The sequence below is a fragment of the Dermacentor andersoni genome, chromosome 6 (genome assembly GCF_023375885.2).
Source record: "Dermacentor andersoni chromosome 6, qqDerAnde1_hic_scaffold, whole genome shotgun sequence".
NCBI classification, from domain to species: Eukaryota; Metazoa; Arthropoda; class Arachnida; order Ixodida; family Ixodidae; genus Dermacentor; species Dermacentor andersoni.
The window spans coordinates 3,209,534-3,234,737 of record NC_092819.1 but is presented as its reverse complement, the minus strand read 5'-3'; positions in this window follow the sequence as shown (position 1 = coordinate 3,234,737).

Sequence of the window (25,204 nt, the reverse complement as noted above, 5' to 3'; positions counted from 1 at the left end):
GTACTTACTCAGAAGAGATCCTCCCAAAGCGCCCTAGCGACGAAGCCTCGTACTACACGTACACGAGGCGCAGGAGTAGAATTCCGGTTACTTACGGGTCCCCCTCGTGTAAAACACACCATCAACAACTATCGGATCGGTTGAGTCAAATCATCTCTACATAGGATAGGTGCACATTCATTTCTTTTCTACCCAAAAGAAGAGACAGCTACATACTGTATGGTGGTGCTGTAAGGAGCCGACAATCCTGCTTGCACTTTCGTTACGCGAGCTATTCTTGCGGTGCTGTAATGACCGCGGTGCATGTCTATGGCAGCACTACGCGAGTTCCTTCACTCACGTAACCCGAAATAAGGACGGACAGGGTTGCGCCAGGAAGTGAAGCATGCTCGAAGCAGTGGGGGCAAACAAAAAGAGACAACCGCCTATCAGTCCCTCCTCCAGGCCGGCGAGCCTCGTATAAAGAAGCGAGGGGAAGCCCGCTTTTCAACGGCACTCCATCCTGCTTGTGAGCAAAGCCTTACGTCATGTGGCGAGCTAAGAAGGAGGCCGGACCAACGTTATAACTTTCTGGCCCGCGGAAGAGCAACAAGGCGGAAGCGGAGGGGGCTCTACAGGCGAGCCGAGTAATTTACGATTATATTCGGGGAACTTTTCAAAACAGGCCCCGGCGCTGCGAGGCCACTGATGCCGCCGCACTGGCGCGAGTGGGAGACCGCACTCAGCAAAAGGCGTCGCCCAGAGCTGTAGTTTACGATCTCCTCCCCATTGCCACCACGAGAGCTTTTTTTTCAGCGAAGGGCATTCCTTTGTTTTACGTCCGCAGCCAGTTACGAGAAGAAGAAAAAAAGTGGCCAATACTGCGCTGCTGCAACAACTTGGTATACACAATGGGCCCCGGATCTTGAAAGCCCCAGCCGGAGTCGGTACATCGCCGGCGAGGCAGATCGCGTCTCTCGTGCGCCGAGAGGCTTCTGAAGGAAGGAAGCGCGCCAACTCCCTCCCACCCCGGTTGCGTGATAGAAGGCACTTGTGTGCGCCTCGAACACACGTCGCCCTTGTGCACGAAATCTGCGCTTAAGCCTCGCTCTTTCTACTGGTGCAATACAAAAGCGGGGCGGGTGGCTGCCCGACAGATCACTTTGCGCAATCCACGCAATGCCGAGCCCGGTGGCAGAGCCACGTGGCAGCTCCCGAGTGCGCGCCTTACCCAGGTTCGCGTGCCGAGGCTGCAGCGTCGCAGAGAGCGGCGCACAGGCGGCAAGCTGAATGGAGCTTTCGCCGGCCTCAAGCATCCGACGAATGCACTCGGAAGTGGTGGCAAGAGGCGCAACCTGCTTGGTGTTGCAGCTATGACAACTTGGAGAGAGGCGCACAGCGCTCGCATATGTCGCTTATTTGCGGTACGAGAAACGAAACCCGGCACCCACGCCGCCTTTGCATTTGCTGTCTCACACAGTCTGAGAGCGCCGTATAGAATAAGTGAAACAATGACGCATCAGGTATGAGGAATAAAGCGTGTCTAGTAATTATGACCCAAAGGGCGTCTCAACTAAGACGGCTTATGTTTGTTGAATTCGTGATCTGTAATCGAACACGTGAGCCATATGAAAGAGAACACCACAAGGAAGCCCAAGCAAGCATCGTTTCTCATCTTCGCGTCCTACCATACACCAACTCCCGCTAGAGAGTCAGCCGTGTGGTACGCAGTCCGAAAAAGGGGCCTTCAATGAGCGTTATCCTTGTCATACTGCACACCAGCGATATTTTGAGGGGTATGTGGATATTTGCGTATATCGTTCTGTTACAAGTTAGGCACCACAGATTTTATATATATATATATATATATATATATATATATATATATATAAATATAGATTGGTGAACCAACCTACACGGCAGCTGCATCAACCGAAACCGTTGGGCATTAATATCAAACATACGTTAAAAACATATCCACAGCTAAACGATAAATCTTCACAAGAGGAAATATGCCGAATAAGAAGCGGGTCAGAATCATACACAGTCTCGGAAAACTATTCCCTGCATAATCGGAACAAGTATTTATACTGTTAGACTAGGAGGACGTAGATTTGAGGAACAGGGGCGAATATATCGGTTGACTGCGGTATACAGATAAGGTTGCCCTGTTCAGCAACACATAAAATGACTTCCAACAAATGAGTGAAGAATTTCACAGGCGGCATTTGAGGGAGGCAACACTCGGCAGCCTTGTAACAGTGGAAGCGCTATTAGAGATGTTCGAATATTCCAAAGTTTAGAATAACGAACCGAGTACTGTCCGGTTACATTCTGTCCTCGAAACAAGCGGACAATATTTCATTTGGTTCTGAAATGCAATAGCAATCATTCGAAAATCCGAATATCTTTTTAATAGTTTTCATGTACTTAAAATGATCTATTGTACAAAAGCAAACCTGAATGTTCAACAAGAACGAAGTAATCTTCATCTTAACCACGGTAAAGATAAGGTGGTAGAGCACGTTGCGTCGCTGAGACAGCCAGACTTTTCCGCCTGAAAACACCATCCCTCGAAATAAGGTTCTGAGACAAGGCATTCGGCAGCGGATATTGTCTCCGTTCACATTCAACAATAGTAATTTTCATTGCAACATACTTGATGCAATAGTGACATCATCTGCCGCGACCATATATATATATATATATATATATATATATATATATATATATATATATATATATATATATATATATATATATATATATATATATATATATATATATATATATATATATATATATATATACACACACACGAACTAAAGGAAAACTGCATTGCTGTCGCTCTCCGTTTGCCGCAGCGGTGTTTCTTCTGTGGTCGCGAAGGCACGTGCATTCTCAGATCTTAATTGGCCAACAAGGCTGCCTTTCCCGTGTCCATATGATAATGCTCCGTAGAGCCCTGAGTTTCAAACAAGCTGCTTAGATACTCCTAATGTTCCCTTTGCGCTTTTATTAAAACATCGTGTTTTATATGCAGTGTAATGACAGAGCTTGCTAATTTTTTGTGAAAGCGAAGACGTGAGAATTGCTTCACATCAATGATAAGTGCGCACATTATTTGGAAACTATTCGACATTCGATTCGCTTCGCTTCTGACACTATTCGACTAGCATTGGATTTCATCTATGAAACTACTCATCATTAGCACACCCACAAGCGTTTAAAATGAGTAGCCAGGCTCTTGGAGTTCTGAAGGCCAATCTTTCTTAGCCCTGGAGCCTGACGCTCGTCCTCGTTTCCATTGTGCATTGTGCATCTTGGTATAGACACATTGCGACTGCGAATATCGGCAGTACGCGGTGGCGCTGTTGTCAGTAGCGGCGTACAACTGGGGTTTCCGGTCTTTTTCCGGCCCATAGGAAAACATGGGACTGAGGAGTTTCGCGATGCACAGCGCAGTTATGAAGTGGGCATTTCGTGAGAAAGTGCCTTTTCCATTTTAGAAGTGCTTGCAAAACAAAGCAGCAACCATTCCAAACCTGGTATATTATTAAAACACAAATATAGAAGCAGAAGCAATACCCTCAGTCAGCCAACACGTTGATGTGCCTGCTGACAAGCACTCCGGAGGCGTTTCATTTATGTCAACGATGACCACTACTGCAAGCATTTCGCTAACAGCTGCCCACCCGTATCCGATCAACTTTCGGAAAATCACGCCAACATTCCCGCAAAGGACGTGTAAGCGCGAGCGTGCGTTATGCTTGCGCGGAATCTCAGCCGCCGTCTTCTTCGAAGACATAAAGGGGGAAAATTTTGAGAAGACTTATTGGGAGTGCTGGGTTTGATGTGGCTTGGCGCCGTATGGAGGCTCAATCCATTACGGGGAATCGGCCATGAATCAACAAATAGTAGGCAATGAGAACTTAAGGACGAGATATTAAATGAATAGTTATTGTTAATATGAATTTTAGGGCTATGTTATAGAATAGGTGATATTATTGTTTTTTTATTAATGGTGAGTAATAAAATCGATGAACATGGGGGTCTCTTCCTTTCACTTACAAAATGAAATGTGGTATCACATACGTTCCTATTGCAGCATCGTACTACAGACGCTCAAAGAGATAGTATAACAGTAGGCGTGATGCACAGTCCAAGTTGACGAACGGGACCTTCCAGAAGTCGTTTTCTTTGCATGTAGAACCTACGACATTATGTCAAGAAATGTTCAATAGTTTACAGTTCCTAGCAATAATCACGTTCAGGGGAAGTAGCGAAACGAGACCTGTGGGAATAAACATTAGGCATTGGTATTCGGCAACGGAATTCTGTTAAACAAAAATATCAAATTATCTACTGAAACACCATCTGCTGTGCCAAAGGAACCTAAGATGCTGAAAGTCTGTTATTTATTACAGGTGACTTGGCATGTTCCTCACGAACTGAATTGTCTTTTCAAATCTTGCAGCAGAGATATTTGCCAAATGACGTCGAATCCTCAGTACCGGGCCTTTAACAGATGCTGCCGCCATTGACTCGGTTAAAGTCAGGCTCGTGTGACATGGTACCCATACCAAATGGACGAGGCGGAGATGTTGGGGCATAGACGGATGAAATTTTCAGAGAACAGATGAATTTGGCATTGACAGAGCAAGCGGACTAGTCGCTTAATTTAACGACTGAATAAATGCATGTGGAAAGTCTTCAGAGAGCTATAATAATAGTTAATGATTATACCTGGAACATTGGTGCGAAGTCGGGCAGTCTCACAGAAAAAGGTCAGCTTAATGATGGTGAAAAAATGACCACTCCTACCTTCTCCTCATTGGCAGAAGCATCTGTGGCTTTTACTGTATTTATTTGGAGGTGCTCAAAGTGGTCATCCAACAATTTTATGTACCTAATACGCAGGAGCTGAGTATCTTTAGGAAATATATCATCAAATTCAACGCTTGCTGTAGGAGCAGGTACATTTGGGAAAACCAAATCATGAATTATTACTTGTGGTGCCACCAATATCAGAGCGCAAAAATTACCTAGGAACACTGTAGGCGAGTTCATTGGTTCTCAAATGCGGTGGGTTCTCGTAAGAAATCTGATGCAAACAAATGACAGGCAGCGTTGGTAGCGTCTCAACCAGAGCAGGCCAGGCAATCTCGAGCTCGCACCTCCCGGAAGACTGGCGATGTGGCTGCAGCGCCGGGCATTCCGCTCCACTGCCATACCCTCCCCCCCCCCCCCCGCCCCCATTGGACAAGAGGCATCCTGGTGACTCATGGTGAACATAGTATGAGTGGGTCGTAATACTGCTTAAGGCGCTGTACGTGGACGGCTTCGCGATCACGACAGCGTTGGTACGTGAATGACGTGACAGCCTTGACCAATAGCTCACAGGCGATGTCTGCCATGCAACACGGAAGGGTTCTTGATATTTGGAGAGAAGCTTGGAGGACAGGACAGCAGGAACAGCAGGAACCAAAAGCCACACAAGGGAGTCTGGAAGAATGTGACAAGGCGGGTGGTTATCATCACGTCGAAATTTTCGTTGCCGTTGGTCAACGGTTGCAAAGGGACGGGCGAGCTGACGGCCTTCCTCGGTGTGGCGGGCAGCTTCAGAGATGGACGTACATTCGGATGAGTCGAGTCGGTACGGTGTCGAGAATGGTGTCGAGTTTGGTCGAAGGTTCGCGGCCCTACAAAAAGAAGAATGGGGAGAGAGCCTGTCGTCACCTGTGGTGCAGTGTTGTAGGCGTACGTGATGAACGGCAAAATAAGGTCCCGATCAGTTTGACCAGAGGCGACGTATATGGAGAGCATGTAGCCAAGAATGCGGTTAAATCTTTCGGTCGGACATTTCCGCCCAAAAATCAAGCTATGTTGCGGTGGCCAACAAGAAAGGACGCACAAGAATCACGCAGCACCCCTTTACATTTAGACTCGGCGCAGTGACAATCCCTGAGGCTTCTGAGGTCCGCATACTGGGTCTCGATATTCACAACTCCGACAGTGGTGCACACTGGCTCCGTAAAACCAGACAGAGTTCGACAAAAACCCTTCACCTTATTCGTCGCATTGCAGCAAAAGCAGCTGGAGCTCGTACTGGCGTAGCTCGACGGTTGGTGCGTGCAGTCTTGCAGCCACGAATTTTATATCAGGCACAATTTCAACGGCTCACTTTGGCACAGCTGGCGCAGTTGGAGACGATTAATCGCGATGCTATGCGCACAATCACAGCACTGCCCCGCATCACTCCGATACCAACCTTACAGGAACATGCCCAGCTCAACACAATTGCAGAGCTAATTTTGCTACGTGAAAAAGCACGTGAAATAAAAAAGCAACTTGTTCCGGCTGTCGCTGCGTTGCATGCTCATTTTCAACGCGGCTCTCGGATTGACAATCAGCCCTATCCAATGCCTTCCTGGGAATTCACCAGCATCACAACTAACAAGCCAACGAAGTTACGACGCAGCGATACAACAACTATTATTGACGAACACAACATCGTCGATGCATCATACGCTAACATCTGCAAAGTCTATACGGATGCTGCCATTCTCCCAGACGGCGGAAGGACATCATTCCTGAATACTACGCATAATTTCATCAGCGGCCACCAGCGCTACGGAAGCCAGCGCTCTAGTAATGGAACTTCAAGCCATCCACGATGCTGAGCAAGATGCGACATCTAAGCTGCCTACCATCAAGCAACTAGGTATCTTCACTGATTCTTTAGCGGCTATTCAGGAACTCAAGAAGGTTGATAAGGCGATGGAAATCTGCGAGACAATACACACTATGAATAGCAAAACAGCTACTTGCGTCAAGGCACACTGTGTTCAAGGCCATTCAGCGAACCCTCACAACGTTGCTGCTGACCAGCAGGCACACTGCCCCCCTAATCGTGATCCTCCACCTATTCCCCACTCACCCCAACCCCGTAACTCGCTCCGAGCCCGTAAAAATGTTCTCCGGCAGGACACACGCGCTCTTATCCCACCGTGTGTCTGCTCCCTCCCCCTCCACCTTACTAGGGCGGAGGAAGTTGTGCTTAGGAGGCTTCGGGCCGGGGTGGCCCTTACACCGGCTGTTGTCTCAAGGTGGAACTGGTCGCATTTACCAATGGGTGCTACGTGTCCATACTGCTCCGTTCCTGTAGTGGAAGCAGATGCATACCACCTAATATGGACATGTACGGGTTTACAATCGGAACGCTCGCGTCTCCTACTGCAAGCCGGCCTCCGCTACAGTGTGACAACCAGCTATGACCGCTGGATACATGACAACAGATTACACAAAACACTGCTTCAATTCATGCACAGGCCTCACAGCAACATATAATACACATATACGCTCCAAGAATTATGCCTTAAGGGCAAGTCCTTATCGCAATAAAAAAAATATTTCGTTCAAACCGTTAGTTCAATGCGTTAGTTTGAGGCTGGTAGATGGTACGATGAACGATGCGACATTAAGCAAGGAGCACACTTACGACTTCGGAGAGTAACACCCATCCTCTATCGCTCAAAAGCTCGCCAGGTGCGCCGTTACGGAGAATGAAGTTTCGCAGGAGGAAGTATGCTACATCACGCGCTGTGGCACCAGCCAGAGTGGCTGTTTCTGCGCATCGTGTCAAATGATCGATGACTACGACAATTGAGAGGTATCCGGAAGCCGTACTGGGAAGGAGTCCGTACAAGTCAATGACAGTGTGATCGAAGGGCCTGGCTGGGCAGGAGATTGGCTGGAGTGTTTTACGGCAGGAGATTGGCTGGAGTGGACCAGAGACATGCTGAGCAGCAACCTTGCGGCATTGGCACTGAGGCACGATCGAATGTACATGCACACGAAGGTTACATGCCACGCTAATAACACCTGGAGCGCAGCCGGGTGTACGTCTTGAAGATGCCTACATGTGCACACTGTGGATCAGTGTGGAAGGCCGAACATATTTCACCACGAAGATGTCGAGGTGTGACCAGCAACCACTTGCGGGCGCCAGAGGTGTAATTGCGTGGATAGAGAAGTCCGTCCCGAATTTCGAAGTGAGTTGTTTGACGGCGCCAAGCTCGAGCAGGTGGAGGAAGAGTCGATGGGTTTGAAAGGAAGAGGAGTAGATCGCTAATTCAAACATCCTGGCGTTGCTGCTAAGCCGTGTCGCACCCTGCTGGGAACGAAAGAACGATAGTCGCATCGTAGAAGCTGATTCAAGGGAGCGGTGATGTACGCAAAATTACGAATGAAGCAGCGAAAATATGAACAGAGGCCAAGGAAGCTGCGAAGTTCTTTAATGGAGGGAGGCTTGGGAAAATCGGCAACTGCACGGAGCTTGGTGGCGTCAGGAATGATTTCGTTTTTAGATACCACGTGGCCAAGAATGGGGCGCTGACTTGCGCCAAAGCGACATTTCTTCAGGTTGAGCTGGAGGTCGGTGTCAGGTATTGTAACACTTCCTCTAGCCTACAGAGATGGATGCAAAAATCAGATTAAATAACTAACCACGTCATCTAAGTAGCACAGGTACGCTTTCGACCGCGCAAAAGGTTGTTCATCAGACGCTCAAATGTTGCGGGGGCATTGCAAAGCCCGAAAAGCTTTGCAACGAATGGTGCCTTGAAGGCCGTCAAGGGCATCGTCAATTCTCGACAAAGAGTAAACATCTTTGCGAGCGATTTTGTTAAGTCGACGGTAAATGACGGAGAAACGAGTCGATTGCGGCCAAGTGGGGATGACCAGGGCCTATTCAAAGACTGGATAACGCCGCGCTTGAGCATATCGGCTACTCGGTCTTTGATAACACATCGCTTTGTCGCGGACACACGGTACTGTCTTTGTGACAGTGGCGTATTTGGTACCCGATAACAAATGAGGACGATGCAACGAGCTATGGAAAGAAGAATGATAGGTGTAACGTTAAAGGATAAAGAAGAGCAGATTGGGTGAGGGAACAAACGCTAGTTAATGACATCTTAGTTGAAATCAAGGAAAAGAAATGGGCATGGGCAGGACATGAGGAGGGAAGATAGCCGATGGTCATTAAGGGTTACAGACTGGATTCCAAGGGAAGGTAAGCGTATCAGGGGACGGCAGAAAGTTAGGTGGGTAGATGAGATTAAGAAGTTTGCAGGGACAACATGGCCACAATTATTACATGACCGGGGTAGTTGGAGAAGTATGGGAGATGCCTTTGCCCTGCAGTGGGCGTAACCAGGCTGATGATGATGATTATGATGATGATGATGAAAAAATGATTAAAGTGAGGCCCAGGGGAACATGCTGGCAGTCGAGAGTAGAGCGGAACTTCTTGAGAAGGCGTAGAAGGTGGGCGCGTTGTGAAACAATCTGCGCGTCGGCGATGGTGCTACCCAGGACATCGAGCGAAGTCGGGTCTTGCGCGGGGTTACAGGCCACTCCGGCGACCTCATGAGTGGCGATTGAACCAGTTGGCATGTCAATGTTGGCAGAAGGGTCGACAAACTGGATGCGGCTAACGCATCAGTTTGTCAATATAGGGCGTGTTGTTGAGCTTTAGAGGATCGTCCCATAGTAGGTGCGTCTGTTGGGACAAGCATAGATGCTCTGTAATATTTAGTCAGCATCGGAAATCGAGTTTGAAGAGAAGGCAAGTTAGTTTCGTAATAAAGAATATTATTCGCTACAAACTTTGGAAGGCCAATGCGTAACCGTAATAATTTGCCTTCTAAAGGAAAAAGAGGCCATCATTTATAAGAAGGAACCCTAGAGAATAATCAGTTCTGAAACTCTAAAATGAGGCGGACATGAATACCATAAATCATGAGCAGAGTCTCCCTGCGCATTCCAAAGCCACTGCTGTTGACTTGTCGTCCAACGGCACGTGCTGCACCACTAGCCACGTGTCTTGAAAGGGCGATGTTTATTAAGGGCAGCCGGCTCCTGGAGAAAACGGCGTGCGGATTGAGTGGGGCGTGTAGCACGCGCAGGTCTTGTCCTTGCCCACCTCTTCTCTTGCACTGTGCCGACTACTGCAGGTGTCAATGTGCTATGTATACTTGAGGTATGTCAGTCAATTCAGCCTTTCTGTATAGATTACTCCCAGGTATCTTAATGATTCAACCTGCGGAATCATCCCCTGACCGTACGCCAGTGTTATTCAGCCAGGAAAAGTTGTCTAAAAAAATGATTGCCACTCTTGCTGATATTAAGAGACATTTGTATTATATTATGCATTGGGGCTATTGCATAAATCACGAGATTCAACTTTCTCTTATTCAAGTCACTGATATTTCTAATCTCTAGTAAAGGCATTGCGTGAGTTATTTTTTTCATTTTTTTGCCGCAGAAAATGCGTCGCACTCTCCACTGTGTATCACCCAGCCGCTATTTGCAACAGAGGTGGTTTATGACGACGATGTCTCCACGGGCTTTCTGCGCCAAACTAACATTGTATGTACATCGCTGCCAGCTTAAAAAAATACAGTGACGTTCCACTTCGCGAGCGCGGATTGTGCAAGCGTATAGGTGCCATTCCTATATAATTGCACTATATGGACACTCCAGGCTCATTCCTGCCGTCGCCGCGATGTTCCGTATATAGTGCAAGGCCGACGACATCGTGCCTGCGCGCCCTATGCTGTGCGCGAGAGTAAAAGCGTGCGACGGTGAGCTGGCGGTGGCGGCACCATGGGGAGCGCGTAAGGGAGGAAAGCGAGAAAGAAGCTTGTCGTATTTTCTCGTGCGCTACGCTCCGGGTGGGGGGGGTGAAGGGAGGCAGGGGGGACGGCGTTGTATTCCGGCAGCAACTGCGTATTGTGCGGCGGCGCGTGCCCTATATTGAAAGCGATCTGCGTTTAGGGCAGAGTCTATGCGCTTCGACGTCTCATACCTTTGTGCGTGCTGCGTTGTCACCGCTCCGTTTTCATTGAAGCGATCAACAGCGCGAAGTCAACTTCGCTCGCTGGCGCGCGGCAGTCTAGGTGCACCGACGTCTCATACCTTTGTGCGTGCTGCGTTGTCACCGCTCCGGTGTCATTGAAGCGATCCACAGCGCGAAGGTCATTTCGCTCGCTGCCGCGGGGCAGTCTAGGTGCACCGATGTCTCATACCTTTGTGCGGGCTGCGTTCTCACCGCTCCGTTTTCATTGAAGCGATCGACAGCGCGAAGGTCACTTCGCTCGTGGCCGCGCGGCAGTCTAGGTGCACCGACGTCTCATACCTTTGTGCTTGTTGCGTTGTCGCCGCTCAGTTTGCGTTGAAGCGATAGAGAGCACGCAATTCACTTCGCTCGCTGCTACCGCTGCCCTTTCTCACGCCAGCGTTTTGACAGCGAGTGTCCGCGCTCTCTCGAATGTGATGCCTCCATGTTTGCCTGTGCGCACTGAGATCATGCTTGCTAATTTAGTTATTAGGCGAATGTTTGCAAGTTTGAATTGAATTATGGGGTTTTACGTGCCAAAACCACTTTCTGATTATGAGGCACGCCGTAGTGGAGGACTCCGGAAATTTATACTACCTGGGGTTCTTTAACATGCACCTAAATCTAAGTACACGGGTGTTTTCGCATTTCGCCCCCATCGAAATGCGGCCGCCGTGGCCGGGATTCGATCCCGCGACCTCGTGCTCAGCAGCCCAACACCATAGCCACTGAGCAATCACGGCGGGTTTGCAAGTTTCTACGTCCGACAAAACTACTATCCTTACTTTGTATAGATGTCCATTAATTTGCTATGGCAATCGATGATTCGCCTCTCGGGCGAAACTGCGTCATTATTGTGTGTTTGATGTCCGTTTTGGGAATTTTCGTAAAGCGTAAAGCGCCAGTAGGAATGATGCTAGGGCATTGTAAGGAAATGCAGTCTTTATTATTTCAAGCAATTGGGTCACGCAGGGGGCTTGGCGACGACTTCGGAGTCGGTGAACTGCCGGTGGGCCTGCCGCCGCTTGCGCTGCTGCTGCGTCCTTCTCGCTCGATCCCGAGACGAAGCCGGTACCTTCATAACGCACACGAAAAAACGTAGCAACTGCCAGATAAGATCAAGCTCAGGGTTGCCAGATGGTCCCAACAAAAATAGCCAAATGATCTCAAAATGTAGCCCAAAAATAGCCAGACCAAAATTTTTTGAGAGCGTGAAGTAGCCAAAAACATTGCCAAAACGTTTGATGATGTTGTGCAGGGGCCTCATAGATGGTGCCCAAATCTCACTGCGTATTTTTGCGGCTCTAAAATTACTTCCGCCGCATGCAACCTGCACGGCAGTGGTCTCAAGCTCTGCGTAAAGAATTCCAGTGCGAGCTACCACTCAGACATGGATTCAGGCCCAACTTACTGTTAAGAAGAACGGAAGAATTTTTTTCCGGTTTACTCACGACGTCATTGGTATTTACTGAGCATTGTTCTGAGCTAGCTTTGGTTTACGCCTCACTTCACTCGAGGAATATTTCTATAAGAGTCGGGCAAAATATTGCCAGCTGCAAACCACCGAGGGTCAGATTCGGCCCAAGGGCGGCCCCAACTCAAGGCATAATATAGGGATGTCTTTCATATAGGCTTGATTTATAAAATAAACATGTTATTTCTCTCCCGCTCTCTCTCTTTCTCTTTCAATTTACTCAAAAGCAGCTCGACGCTGAGTCAGCAAATGCTGCTTCTTGGAGGCACACTGAACTCTGGAGGAAACTTGAAACCTTTTCGCATTTTCCTCGCGCCAAGAAGCGACAATTGTAGCTGCAATTCGACTTTGAGTGAGAACAAACAGGACCACCTGCTGGCCCGCAACAGAATCGGTGGTTTAACGTTTATAGTCCCAATTACCACCTGGATAACGGTGCTGGCAATAATCCAGGCGGTATTAATATCAAAAAGAGTTGAATTGTGCAATATTTAAACAGGGATGCGCTGGCAAGATTCGTGCAATCAGAAAACGTGTACGTAAGTTTCCGGGAATCCAGCACGAATGCTTGTGTTGCCAACTTTTCAATGGGGGCTGTGTACTTTAATTTGAGTGCGATTTAAAAAAGTAAGGGAATGTAATTTTACTAGGGAACACACAGAATCTATTTTATGGGTCGCACTATACAGCAGAATAGGAGGGCAGTAGAACACCATATATATATATATATATATATATATATATATATATATATATATATATATATATATATATATAGTCGGCGATGGGTAGAGTGAACACGAAATACACTATACTGATGGGCGACTTCAATGCCAAGGTAGGCAAGAAGCAGGCCGGAGACAAGGCCGTGGGGGCATACGGCAGAGGCACAGGGAATAGCAGGGGAGAGTTGTTAGTAGAGTTTGCGGAAGAGAATAATATGCGGATAATGAATACCTTCTTCCGCAAGCGGGATAGCCGAAAGTGGACATGGAGGAGCCCGAACGGCGAGACTAGAAATTAACTAGACTTCATACTCTGCGCTAACCCTGGCATCATACAAGATGTGGACGTGCTCAGCAAGGTGCGCTGCAGTGACCATAGCATGGTAAGAACTCGAATTAGCCTAGACCTGAGGAGGGAACGGAAGAAACTGGTACATAAGAAGCAAATCAATGAGTTAGCGGTAAGAGGGAAAATAGAGCAATTCCATATCAAGCTACAGGACAGGTATTCTGCTTTAACTCAGAACAGGACCTTAGTGTTGAAGCAATGAACGACAATTTTGTGGGCATCATTAAGGAGTGTCCAATAGAAGTGGGTGGTAACTCCGTTAGACAGGATACCAGTAAGCTATCGCAGCAAACTAAAGATCTGATCAAGAAACGCAAATGTATGAAAGCCTCTAACCCTACAGCTAGAATAGAACTGGCAGAACTTTCGAAGTTAATCAACAAGCGTAAGACAGCTGACATAAGGAAGCATAATATGGATAGAATTGAACATGCTCTCAGGAACGGAGTAAGCCTAAAAGCAGTGAAGAAGACACTAGGAATTGGCAAGATTCAGATGCATGCGTTAAGAGACAAAGCAGGCAATATCATTACTAATATGGATGAGATAGTTCTAGTCGCTGAGGAGTTTTATAGAGATTTATACAGGACCAGTGGCCCTCACGACGATAATGGAAGGGAAAATAGTCTAGAATAATTCGAAATCCCACAGGTAACGCCGGAAGAAGTGAAGAAAGCCTTGGGAGCTATGCAAAGGGGGAAGGCAGCTGGAGAGGATCAGGTAACAGCAGATTTGTTGAAGGATGGTGGGCAGATTGTTCTAGAGAAACTGGCCACCCTGTATATGCAATGCCTCATGACCTCGAGCGTACCGGAATCTAGGATGAACGCTAACATAATCCTAATCCATAAGAAAGGGGACGCAAAAGACTTGAAAAATTATATACCGATCAACTTACTGTCAGTTTCAAAGCAAAACATTGTCGTAGGAGTACGGTATGAAAATTGACGAATTATCATGCCGATGTTGGCAAGGGAATCACTCATCGACCTTTGGTGACCAATTGCCTTGCCATCTTCCCTGTGAACGAAGATTCTTTTCGTATATTTACAGAGCTTATCATTGTAATAATATGCAACGTTCACAAAGTACATGAAATAATCGCAACTTTCAGGTAGTACAATCCTAATTGACTAATATAAAGAACGAAAATAAAAGCCATTGTGTAGAGTGCCAGTTGATAGTTCACACACTGGGAATTTACACAAATAGATTAAATATACGATCCAGCCCCATTTGAGCTAATTCCCACTGCAACTTAGACCATACAGAACTGCAGAGTTGAAACGCGACAGAAACTTTTCATCTGGCCGGAAATCTTTGCAGCAGTCCCCACTCTCTGCCAGACCAAAATGAACACCGCAGTGTCTCATTCGATATGTTCGACATGTGTTCTCAGATCATCCTTTGTCAATGAAACCTGGCTGAACAACACGCTTTCGACAGCTGCGTCGAAAGAGACAGCGCAAGTATGGACAAACAAGCTCGGACAGCAGGGAGAATATTGGATTTGCGGCACTGCTTTTTGCATTCCTAATCATCATCATTATCATCGTCAACCTGATTACGCCCACTGCTGGGAAAACGCTCTACCATACTTCAACTACCTCGGTCATGTGCTAACTGTGGCTATGTTGTCCCTGCAAACTTTTTAATCACGTCTGTCCACCTAACTTTCTGCCGCCCCTGCTACGCTTCCATTCTCTTAGAATCCAGCCCTTAATGACCACCGGTTATCTTTCCTCCGCATTACATGCCCTGCCCATGACCATTTATGTTTCTTGACTTCAATTAAGATGTCATTAACGCGCGTTTGTTCCCTCACCCAATCTACTCTCTTCTTATCCCCCTTAAGGTTACACCCATCATTCTTCTTTCCATAGCTCGTTGCATCGTCATCAAATTAAGTAGAACCTTTTTCTTAAGCCTCCAGGTTTCTGCCCCGTAGGTGAGTACTGGTAAGTCACAGCTGTTATACACTTTTCTCTTGAGGGATAATGGCAACCTGCTGTTCATGATCTGAAAATGCCTGCCAAACGCACCCCAGCCCATTCTTATTCTTCTGACTATTTCAGTCTCATGATCCGGATCTGCCGTCACTACCTGCCCTAAGTAGATGGATTCCCTTACCACTTCCAGTGCCTCGCTACATATCGTAAACTGCTGTTCTCTTTGGAGACTGCTAAACATTACTTTAGTTTCCTGCACCATAATTATTAGACCCACCCTTCTGCTTTGCCTGTGCAGATGAGTGAGCATACATTGCAATTGGTCCCCTGAGTTACTAAGCAAGGCAATATCATCAGCGAATCGCAAGTTACTAAGGTATTCTCCATTAACTCTTATCTCCAATTCTTCCCAAACCCGGTGTCTGAATACCTCCTGTAAACACGCTGTGAATAGAATTAGAGAGGTGGTATCCCCCTGCCTGACGCCCTTCTTTATTGAGATTGTTGCTTTCCATATGGAGGACTACGGTGGCTGTGGGTCCACTATAGATATCTCATTATTTTTACATACGGCTCCTCTATACCCTGATTCCGTACTGCCTTCATGACTGCTGAGGTTTCAACTGAATCAAACGCTTTCTCGTAATGAATGAAAGCTATATATAAGGGTTGGTTATATTCCGCACATTTCTATATCACCTTATTGATAGTGTGAATATAGTCTATTGTTGAGTAGCCCTTACGAAATCCTGCCTGGTCCTTTGGTTGACAGAAGTCTAAGGTGTTCTTGATTCTATTTGCGATTACCATAGTAAATATTTGTAGACAACGGACAGTAATTTGATCGGTGTATAATTTTTCAATTCCTTGGTGTCTCCTTTCTTATGGATTAAGATTATGTTGGTGTGCTTCCCAGATTCCGGTACGCTCGAGGTCATGAGGCATTGCGTATACAGGGTGGGCAGTTTTTCTAGAACAATCTGCCCACCATCCTTCAACAAAACTCTGTAACCTGATCCTCACCAGCTGCCTTCCCCCTTTGCATTGCTCCCAGGGCTTTCTTTACTTCTTCCGGCATTACTTGTGGGATGTCAAATTCCTCTAGACTATTCACCTCTTCCATTATTGTTGTGGGTGTCACTGGTACTGTATAAATCTCTATGGAACTCCTCAGCCACTTGAACTATCTTATCCATATTAGTAACGATATAGCCGGATATGTCTCTTAACGCATACATCTCATTCTTGCCTATTCCTAGTTTCCTCACTGATTCTATGCTTCCTCCGTTCCTGAGAGCATGCTCAATTATATCCATATTATACTTCCTTTTGTCAGCTGTCTTAGGCTTGTTAACTTGGAAAGTTCTGCCAGTTATATATTAGCTGTATATTTACGGCCCTCTAATTCCTCTAATAGCACTGCTAGACTCGCCTCGCTAGATAACGTTCTAGCGTTAAAGGTTGCCAGGTTCAGATTCCAATGGCGGCCTGTCCGGACCCACGGATTCCTAGCACCCTCTGCTGCTTCACAGGTCTGACCGCCGCCGTGGTCAGTTGCTTCGCAGCTGCTGGGGTCTGAGGGCCGGGGGTTTGATGTGCTTATGTAGGACGTTGTGGCCAAGTACTGCACCAGGGTGAGGGAGGGAATGGTGAGGGAATGCGTTACCGGTTCTGGTTACCGGGATCAGGCCGCACTCCAGGTCTGTTTATGCAATTTTATGAACACGCGGGTTTATTTTTTTTAATGCAGTAGAAAATTGCGCGGTACCGGGATTAGACCCATGGTCCTCTTGCACGAGGATGCTCTACCTCTACGCCACCGCTGCACTAATTCATTCCTAATGCTAGCCACCAACTTGGCGATGCTTGGTGATACAGGAGCAGAATATTTATTTTTATCGACAGTCGAGAGTCCTGCGCTTCGCTGAGCATGTACAGTGTGCGTAAGCCTAGCGCGGGAACGACAGCCACCGGGGTACTCCGAAGGCAGACGGCGACGCCTACCGGCAGTGGGCCGGCATTGGATGCGTTGGCCGCTGCATGCCCAGACATCTCGAGCCCAGCAGCTATAGCGTTACACGTCGCTGGCTGCCTCCAGAGCGCCCCGGCGGCCGTCGTTCTCGCGCTCTACACAAAGATGATGCGCACTGTACATCAAGACTCGACCCGTTGCCTTCCTCGTTTAAAGCGACATGCGGATATTTTCGTAAAGTTACTGGGTAAATAAATAACATCGTCATTTGTCGGAAAACCAAGCAATAAGGAACCCTTGATAAACATTTAAGTACCGGAGGTTAAAAGGATGCGCCACGACAGGCGTACGCGTACTTGAGCTGTTGTCCCCACAATAGTTTGCTGTATAGCAGCTGGCGCGGAACGCGTAGTCGACAGCTGTCAGCCCTGATGTTTTCCTTATTGAATCACGCGTTGACCTCCAGCAGATGGCGCCTAACCCAAAACAGAAAGCGAGCGCTGGAATCACGTAGAAACATGGCAGCAATGACTTAACGCCGTCCTGCCAGCGCCGACATTGCCTGAAAACACAGCTTTCGAGATTGTCGACATATCTTAGTAACAGCAATGAGCATCAGGTTTTCATAAACCGGAGTTCTTGTATTTTTGTCAATGTTGACGCGGTCCCCGGGACTCGGAAGTCTTTAAGCCAAAAACAGCCCAAATATAGCCATGTAGCCAACTCAGAATTTTCGACGCCAACCCGCATAAAAAGTACCCCAATCTGGCAACCCTGGACTCCAGCTAGCGCGACCCCGCAAAACCTACTCCTCTGCGACGCTCCCCCTCCTGTGTCCTTCCCTGCTTCGCTGAACGTCACCTAGACTTTCCACTGGATGACGTTGCTTTGACGCGTCGCCTAATTTAGCGCGCCCCGCGCGCTCTTTCGTACTTTCCACGGTGCGCGATTCTCTTCTCCAGGCGCTTTCCTCCTCCTTCGCGGCTTCAAAGATCGCATAGCCGATTTCACTGATGAGCCATGTGCGCTTGCGCGTAGAAAATATCTACCAGGATGGCAGCCAAACAGTGGGCGCTCTGATTATGCACTGAGGTATTCTAGGTTTAAAAATCAACTTAAGGTAGCAGCAGGCAGCAAGGTCTCTTAAGTAGTCTCGAAGTTCGCTGTCTGGCTATAATTTCGTCTAGCTCCACGATTTCATCCTAAGGTGGGAAAATATGAACTTCGGTGCTTTAGAAACCAAGGTATGGCTAGCAAGTTCGGACTCTTTTTACAAGGCTTTCATTTCGGTAAAATGACACATGGACCGTTATTAACCATTGTTCTCATAATCTTGCACATCGATCCCTTATGCTTCAACTTTAATGCCTTGGCATACTTCCCAAATTGCTATATGTAATTACCTGGTCCTTGCGTTGCCACGTCGTTTCTTCGTGCAGATGTGAAGGCTGAAATACCTATCGATGCCGATACTACAGTGGTGACTGGAGCATTAGAAAACTCAGGCAACACAATGTATTTTGAATCGGAAATTGTGAGTTACTCAGTTTCTCCCTTTACCAAGCGAGCGCGTGGTTTCATTATTCAATGCCACCTGCCCGACGTAGCTTCTATTGCCCACCATTAGCGATGACTGTGCAGTTGCAGCAGACTCATTTTAGGTCCCAGCAAACCGTAAGCAATGCAGATAGCTTTCTTCTTTGAAGCGGAGGGTTGCACAACACACATCAGTTTCTCATAGGAGTGCGTCGCTGCGAACTTTGCTCTTGTTTGGTTATACGCCCGAAAAGCTGTAATTTGTTCACACCTATGAATGAATGGATGGAAAAACTTTATTGAGGTCCGTTGGAACGTGCACTAGCACGTAGCGGGCCGCTCTCACGTCGGGACAGCAGGACCTAGCCTCTCCGCCACGTCGCGGGTCCGTTGGACTGCCCATAGTTGTGCTTCAAAATCGGGGCTGCGTAGGCCAGCCTCCCACTTGGATGACGTGACGTCTTCCTCGGCCCGTAAAGCGGGGCACCGCCAAAGTATGTGATCTAAGTTGGCAAAGTCTGAACAAAGCGTTTGACGTTTGAATTGCGGGATAGATCTGGTGTAAGAGGGCGGGGCTAGGGTATGTCCCAACTTGCAAGAGTTTGAGTGTCCATGCCTGAGGTCTGGTCAATTTACTGTGCGGCGGCGGATAATTCCGGCATTCCGGAATGCCGGAATAATTGTCCGGAACCTCAGCGCCGCACCAGCCGATAGCTACGCGGTCGACGATTCCTCGCGCAGCTTTGTGGGCCGACTCGTTCATTGTTCATATTTATGTACCAAATGTATTAAGTACGAAACTAAGAAAAACAAAAACATTCGCATTATAATAAAATGGCATAGGGTGTTTATAACGGTTGCCTAAATGCATCGCTAAGCGTGGAAAGCTGGGCTAGTTCGTTGTAGATAGTATTATGAAAGATCGTTCCAGCGCACAAATGAACACACACAAGCAGAGGAGGTCAACGGTGGTCTTTCTGTCGTTCTCTGCTCGTCTGCATATATTTGTGCGCTGGAACTGTGTTTCATGATGTCTAAGTACAACTGAATAACAGGTGTAGGCTACAAAATTTAGCTGTTAACATGGAAGCCACGTGCAAGTAAAGCTAAATGGTCATATGTATTCGTGAACCGTATGTATAGCATATATACATACATGCATATGCATGAACTAACTAGCCCAGAACAAATTTTGTTAGTGTATTCAGAACTTAGTTACTGATATTGAAAGAAGCAAAACGAAGCTCAACTCATTTATGAGACCCTCTAGCATTTATAATCACGGCTCCGAGCGAGGATGATGCGAAAGTTGTACGTTAAGTAAGTAATTCGGTAAATTTGTGCTTTTTCGGAAAACATCAGTCACGCTACAACCCAACACGGTTGTCTATGCTGCCATAAAAAAATAAAAATATCGACATAGTAATGGTAACGGCCCACCTTAACTATTGCCATTAATGCATCAAAAACTACGAGTCCTGGCATATTTTTTATTTAGATTTTTATTCACATTACCTTACAGACTCATTGAAGGGCATTAAGTAAGGAGGCAACAGTAACTACATGAGAAAATAGCAAATTGCAACATTGTTGTACAATATTACCGAAAGTAAAGCAATATTCGCCGAAAGTAAGGAAACCAGCAATGTCGCTGTAGATAAGTCCTTGTATATGATATGCAATAACAAAGGTGCATCATGAGTGAGATGGTCAATAATTGGAAAATTATAATTTGTTAAACGACCTTTCTCAAAATCAAGTTTCATCGCGTAAATACCGTTTTCAGGCTAAGCCTTATCTCCAGGACATCATTTCAAACAATCAAATTTTTCTAGAAACAATGAAAATTGAAATCATTTGTTTGAACAAGACATATCCTACAGAGATGTAGACTTCATTTATGGTCTCATTCCAGAGTATTGCCAGAATATTGCGTTATTGGCACTGTGGTCCTGGCATGAATCTATAGGGATAATCTGCCGCCTTGTTTTCAAGATAGACGCCTCTGCACAACCACTTAAGTGCGACTATGCACACTGGTTAATTTTGCTTTGGCTATACATTGCGTATAGTTGGCATTTGTCCTTTTGAACTGTCGTGCTCATCTCTACAGGTGTATCTGTGGTTGTGCATAAAGGAGCTTGGAGAATAAAGCCCTTCAACTATATTCTGCTGCTGGCGGAACAATCATGGCACTGAAGATGTTTGTAATTACTGAGAAAAATATTTGAGCGCCAGTAGGCTCCAGCACCCACAAATATTATTTTCGGCAGACCATTGGTTCTGCCAGCGTGTATATATATATATATATATATATATATATATATATATATATATATATATATATATATATATATATATATATGTATATATATATACATATTGTTTTTAGGCAGAAAGTTATGTTGTGCAAGCCATTCTGTCCAGCAGAACAGCTTGCCACTTCGCTGAAGCGATGCAACCGTTGGCGGGAAGAGCGCGGGCCAGGAAGAACCCCTGCTCGCAAATCACTTGCGGAAGCGGCGGTTGTGTGGCAACCGCACCACCTGCGCTCTTTCGTCACGTTGCCCTGCTCGGACGGAAAGGAGGTTCTTGCGACAGGCCTCCCCTTGCGCAAGCGACAGGATGAATGGCCATAGGAGCGTCGCGCGTGCAACGCTGCTCGCGACACTCGATCGCTGGGCGCTGCTGGGCTCCACGTCCCGGCCGTCAATTTTATACAGGAGCCAAAACGCTCGTGCACTTAAGTGCACGTTAAGGAAGCCCATCTGCTCATAATTACTCCGGAGACAACGGCACGCCTCATAAAGAGATCGTGGTTATGGCACGTAAAACTGTAAAATTATTTTTTGACCGACGTACGACTGAAATACCAACAAAGGCCTTTTGTAAATGTTACGATATTATATTGTGTAGGCACCCCGACAGCGTACACAAGGAATACTCGCACTCTACATTCACCTAGACTGCTGTGATGCAAGTCTCAATGTAGCGCTGCTGTCGCGGGAATTCGCCCGGTAGAAGTTAAAGGGGACAAATTCGGGCGATGTCAAGTGAACAGTCGTGGAGTCATGGGGAGATCATCTGTCGCCAGGCCGCGCAATGTTTACAAATGAGCGAAAGAGCGTGCTCAGCGCACTGAACAAAAAGAGCGTTCGCCACGCTGCACGTAACTTCCTCGCAACGCCCTCCCCGTGCAGCCCGCGTCGCCGCCACGCTCAGGCGCATTCTCGCTAGGCCTAGTGGCCGCCTCAGTGCAGCCTTTTTTTTTTTCCGCGAATGAAAGGAGCCTCGGTCGCCCCAATGGACCGCCGTGTTGCTGGCGTGCGACTGATGTGAACACGTCGAACAGTCAGCCAGCTGTTTCTAGATGTAAAGGTTGCGTTAAAGCGAAGCCACAGGGAAATAAAATTTCCCGATATCGAAGTCATTCTCGAGCCATTGCGCCACTCGACGTGTGCCCAATCTGGGCCAGTTACACATTACTGGCAACTGCGACGCAACCTGTGTATAGAATAGTACCACGCAGTTAGGCATACGCCCTAGTTCTCTGTGCCATACAACCCTCATCGCAATGCTTTCCTCGAGAGCACATCGCCTCTGTATTCAGGATGTCGACATTGTGCTTGCGTTTCGGCATAGCGGTGCAGTGAATTATGAGTTCTTTGATTGTGTGAGCGTAGTATCGTTAAATAAAATCCGCAGAAAGCATTCTTCCTTTCTTTAAACTTAACTTGAACACCCATATAGCAGTGATAGCTGTCCTGGGCTCACTCACTTCCGTAGTCGTTTTGATGCCGGACGGTGTCCATCGCAGGAATCGTGTGGTGCTTGGCGAGTATATAAACGACAGAAGAAGACGAAAAAAAACCTAAGTACGTTGAGTGGATTCGAAACCTCGTCCCACAAGTCTGGGGTACCATCATCATCATTATCATCATCATCATCATCATCAGCCTGGTTACGCCCACTGCAGGGCAAAACATTCTCCCATACTTCTCCAACTACCCCACCTAACTTTCGGCCGCCCCCTGCTACGCTTCCCTTCTCTCGGAATCTAACCCGTAACCCTTAAAGACAATCGGTTATCTTCCCTCCTCATTATATGTCCTGCCCATGCCCATTTCTTTTTCTTGATTTCAACTAAGATGTCATTAACTCGCGTTTGTTCCCTCACCCAATCTGCTCTTTTCTTATCCCTTAACGTTACACCTGTAAGGGGGGTTTATTCGGGTCCTAGAGAAGCAGCGACCAACGCGGCAGCAGCAGCTAGGGCGCAGCCAGTGAATGAACTGGGTATGAGCCACGCTATGGCAACGGGGCTTTTTAGGCTGCCGATCTTCTTCGTCACAATCACCCCCGGAATTGAAGAGTAGCCATCCTGGCGATCTAGGAAGAGGTGAGAGGATCGTAATATGGCTTCAGCCGGTTAATGTGCACAGTCTCTCGTCCCCGACGACGCATATCGGGAGATGGTGACCCGGGCTCGACCACGTAATTAACAGGTGATGGTTGCGCAACCACGCGGTAGGGCCCGTGGTACTTCGAGAGGAGCTTGGACGAAAGGCCAGGGGCAGCAACAGGCGGTACCCAAAGCCACACGAGTGAATCTATAGGGAAGGGGTGAGGGGGTGGGCTGAGGTCATGGCACTCTTTTTGGCGGCACTGTTGAGCAGACGTCAAAGAACGGGCCAGTTGTCGGCATTTCTCGGTGTACTGAGTGACCGTAGAAACAGGTGAGCAATCAGCAGGGTCCGGCCGGTACGGGAGAACTGTATCAATGGTGCTGGAGGGATGGCGGCCGTAAAGCAGAAAGAATGATGAGAATCCGGTAGTGGCTTGAGAGGTAGTGTTATAGGCGTATGTGACGAATGGAAGTACAAGATCCCAGTTGGAGTGGTCAGACGCAACATACATTGATAGCATGTCATCAAGAGTTCTGTTGAATCGTTCAGTTAAGCCATTGGTTTGTGGATGATAAGCAGTAGTATTGAGGTGAATAATTTGGCATTCAGATAGGAGTGACTGCAGGACGTCCGAGAGGAATACGCGACCCCGATCGCTCAGCAGTTCACGGGGTGCGCCATGGCGGAGAACAAAGTTGTTCAGAATGAATGAGGCGACGTCTTCAATGCCTTTTAAGATATGGCGGATCTTCTCGGCATCAGCCATTGTGACGTCGACGCGGTTGCAGAGGTCGACAACATATTCTATATAACTTCTATATCATTCTTCTTCCCATAGCTCAGTAAATTGGAAAGTTGGGCTAGTTGGTGAGTGATCATCATACCTTGCTGGTGAAGCAGCGTACTGACACGGACACAGTGAAGACAAACAGGAAAAGACGACATTCGCTGCACTCGCAACTATCCTGTTTGTCTTCACTGTGTCCGTGTCAGTACGCGGCTTCACCAGCAAGATATGATGTTCCCATAGCTCGTTGCGTCGTCCACAATTTAAGTAGAACTCTTTTCGTAAGCTTCCAGGTTTCTGCCCGGTACGTGAGTACTGGTAAGACACAGCTGTTATACTCTTTTCTCTTGAGGGATAATGACAACCTGCTGTTCATGATCTAAGAATGCCTGCCAAACGCACCCCAGCCAATTCTCATTCTTCTGATTATTTCAGTCTCATGATCCGGATCCGCGGTCACTACCTGTCCTAAGCAGATGCATTCTCTTATCACTTTCAGTGCCTCGCTACCTATCGTAAACTGCTGTTCTCTTCCGAGACTGTTAATCATTACGTTAGTTTTCTGCAGATTAACTTTTAGACCCACCCTTCCGCTTTATCTCTCCAGGTCAGTGAGCATATATTGCAATTCGTCCCCTCAATTACTAAGCATGCAATATCACCAGAGAATCGCAAGTTACTAAGGTATTCTCCATTAACTCTTATCCCAAATTCTTCCCAATCCAGGTCTCTGAATACCTCCTGTAAACACGCTGTGAATAGGATTGGAGAGATCGTATTTCCCTGCCTGACACCTTTCTTTATTGGGATATTGTTGCTTTCTTTATGAAGGACTACGGTGGTTGTGGAGCCGCTATAGATATCTTTCAGTATTTTTACATACGGCTCGTCTACATCCTGATTCCGTAATGCCTCCATGACTGCTGATGTTTCTACTGAATCAAACGCTTTCTCGTAATCAATGAAAGCTATATATATGGGTTGGTTTATTCCTCACAATTCTCTATCACCTGCTTGATAGTGTGACTATAGTCTATTGTTGAGTAGCCTTTACGGAATCCTGCCTGGTCCTTTGGTTCACGGAAGTGTAAGGTGTTCCTGATTCTATTTGTAATTACCTTTGT